General features: G+C 31.4%; 1 pseudogene; it reads left to right on the forward strand.

Annotated features, from left to right (window-relative positions):
* Positions 1–578: 578 nt before the first annotated feature.
* The window catches only part of LOC110031098, a 24,156-nt pseudogene continuing 21,207 nt past the window's right edge, over positions 579–3,527 (forward strand).

Here is a 3,527-nt window from a genome sequence, read left to right on the forward strand (position 1 = left end):
TTTAAAGCCTCCTCACCTTCTTTAATATATATATATATATATATATATATATAAATTAAAAAAATAGAATTCTTATTTTCTTCAGGATCAGGTTTTTGGTGTTGTTGCAAAGTAGGAAAGATAAATAGAGAATATAATTAAATACATTGTTATACAGTTGAATAAGAATAATTGGGATTAAGTTTTTGACGCCGTTGTCGGGATTAAAATTAAGAAAATTTAAAAATTAGGATTGCAATTTAGATTTCAATTAAGAATTTAATTGAAATTGAGATTGAAATTAAATTGTAATTTAATTTAAAATAAGATTTTTATTTTTGGAAAGCCTTATTTAAACTTTAAAAAATTTTATAAGAATATTTTAGTGTTGTGTTTTTATATCAAGTATCTTATTTTTGTTTTGTATTAGTGTATGTGTTATCCGCTCAATTCTTATGTTTTTATATATCTAACACCAGCTTTAATATATATATAGATTTGGCCATGTGGGTGATATAAATATAAGAAATTAAATTTAAATGTAGATATGTAAATACATAAAAAGTTAAATTTAAGTTTTCCAATACGAGCCTCTTCTTCGTTTAAAGCCAAACACTTATCCTTCATCATCCGTCTATCGCACACAGAAGGAGATGGTCACCTCTCAATCTTCCAATGCCGCCGATTCATTAGACTCTGGCCACTCTAGACTCCAAGAGCTCGGATACAAGCAAGAGCTCAAGCGCGATCTCTCGTACATAGTTCTCATTTCCGAATCCTTTTATTTATATTTTATGATCATTTCTAACTTTCTGCTTGGTTGATGGTGTTATTTCAGGGTTTTATCCAACTTCGTCTTCTCCTTTTCGATTATATCGGTGCTTACAGGAGTTACGACGCTCTACAACACCGGGCTCAGATATGGTGGGCCTATTGTCATGACATATGGGTGGTTTCTTGCAGGGTTTTTTACGACAATGGTGGGGCTATCGATGGCTGAGATTTGCTCATCTTACCCGACCTCAGGCGGGCTTTATTACTGGAGCGCCAAGCTCTCTGGAATGGATTGGGCGCCTTTTGCTTCCTGGATAACTGGATGGTATGCTTATTTCCAAAATATCTCAAGCCCTTTTTTATTATTATTATTTTTTTATATCTACTTCTGGTTTTAAATCTGTCATATTTTGAAAAATAATTTCTTTTAAGTGAAGGGAGTAGGAAAATATTATGCCTTGATTATTGAAGGGCTGTTTGGATGCAAGTAGGATTTAAATCAAGTGGAAATTAGTAATTCTTGTAAATCACATTTAGTAAATCTTGAGAGGATTAAAATCTGATATCTGTTTGGCATAATTATTTGTATATCTTTATAAATTCTAATAAACTATGTGTTTGTAAATGTGATTATAAAGTTGTGGGAGATAAAGTTTTTTTTGAAGTTACTATGGGTAGTATTTTATTTTTTATTTTTTATTTGAAAATGTCAAAGTATAATTTTCTTTCAGCTATCATATTTTAGCATATTTAGTTGTACAAACTAGCTTACCACCATTAAATTTCTGATAAGCAGTTAGAAACAAATATTCAAATGAAACTGTGTCACTAGTTCGAAAATTAAACTTTGAGAAAAGTGTCCCAAACAAATTCTTGCTTATTTTAGGATGCAGGATTTATGGGAACCATCATTAAATGTCTTAAATTTTTTTCAATAATGGGATTTAGTGAATTCTTGACTTAGGCAATAAGAGGATTTATATAACTAAAAATTTAAAGTTCTTAGAACTCTATTTGGTATGATTTAAGCCAAATTTTGCATAAATCTTGGCTAAAATAGGATACCAAATTGTCCCTGTTGGTTGTAATAATTGCTAAATCTTGCCAAGATTATGAAATTTTTTCTTAGTTAATTTTTAGTTTTTTTTGTAACCATATAAAGAATTTTGGTATGGCCTGCAAACAAAATTCAGTTATTAATCTTGTTAGGTTTTCACTTTCTTTTCATTTTGCTTTCTATTTAATGTGTCATATTTTGTGGCAGAATAATTTATTTCTTGTTTTCATAAATGATGCCCTATAGATGTCATGGACATATTGGTGAGATATTTTATTACATTTATATTGTTTAGGAGCAAGCAATGAAAGTGTCTTTTTAATTCAAATGAAAGTATCTCATTGACCTATTTATCATCTATGAATCTTAAGGAAAAAACAACAACAACAACAACAACAACAACAACGCCTTAATCCCACTACGTGGGGTCGGCTACATGAATCCTTTTTCTCCATTGCATCCTATTTAGTGTCATATTTTCATTTATTTCTAGTAAATTAAGATAATTTGTTATACAATAAGCCCAAGTCTTTCTAGGTCTACGTCTGCCTTTCTTGACATAATTCGAATCTAAAACATCTACCCTACTATTCAGATCATTTGATGGTCGACGTTTAATGTGACCAAACCATCTAAGACAAATTTCTCTAATTTTGTCCATCACAGGAACTACATCAACCCTATCACGGATATATTCTTTTCGCATTTTGTCTCTAAGTGTAAAGCCACTCATCCACGTAATCATTCTCATCTTGGCTACACTTAACTTATTATTATGCTTCTCTTTTAGAAGCCAACATTTAGCGCCATAGAGCATTGCAGGTCTCACCACCGTCTTATAAAATTTTCCTTTCAGTCTAAGCGGTACTTTTCTATCACACAAAAGGCCCGAAGCATTCCTCCACTTCAACCAACCAACTTGAATTCTACTATTAAAATCCTCATCTATATCACCATCTCTTTGAACAACAGACCCAAGATATCTTAATCGTTCACATCTTTTAATAATTTGATCACCCAAAGTCACACTTCCGTCACTAGAGCTGCTACTACTAAAATTACATTCCATGTATTTAGTTTTAGTTCTACTTAAATGAAGGCCTTTAGACTCCAATGTAGACCTACATAATTCAAGTTTTTCATGGGCTTTTTCTCTCGTTTTATCCACGAGAAGGATTTCATCAACAAAAAGCATACACCAAGGTACATCCTCCTGTAGATGTCTAGTAAGACCATCCATAACTAAAGCAAAAAGATATGGGCTTAAAGCCAATCCCTGATGTAATCCAACAGAAATAGGAAAATATTTGGTCAATCCTCCTTCAGTTTGAACACAAGTAACAACTCTCTAGTATACATATTTTTAATGACTTGAATATAAGTCATATCAACACCTTTCTTCGCAAGAACTCTCCAAAAGATCTCTTGGAACCTTATCGTAAGCTTTTTCTAAATCAATAAAAATTAAATGTGGATTCTCCTTATTATCTCTGAACTACTCCATTAAATCTCTCAATAAATGTATAACTTCCATAGTAGACCTGTCTGGCATAAATCTAAATTTATTATGAGAAATCTTTGTAATGTGTCTTAACCTATGTTCAATTACCCTCTCCCATAACTTTAAAGTATGACACATCAACTTAATTCCTCTATAATTTGCACACTCTTGTGCATCTCCTTTATTCTTAAAAATGTGGACCAAAATACTCTTCCT

Source organism: Phalaenopsis equestris, unplaced genomic scaffold (assembly GCF_001263595.1).
Source record: "Phalaenopsis equestris unplaced genomic scaffold, ASM126359v1 Scaffold000766, whole genome shotgun sequence".
NCBI classification, from domain to species: domain Eukaryota; kingdom Viridiplantae; phylum Streptophyta; class Magnoliopsida; order Asparagales; family Orchidaceae; genus Phalaenopsis; species Phalaenopsis equestris.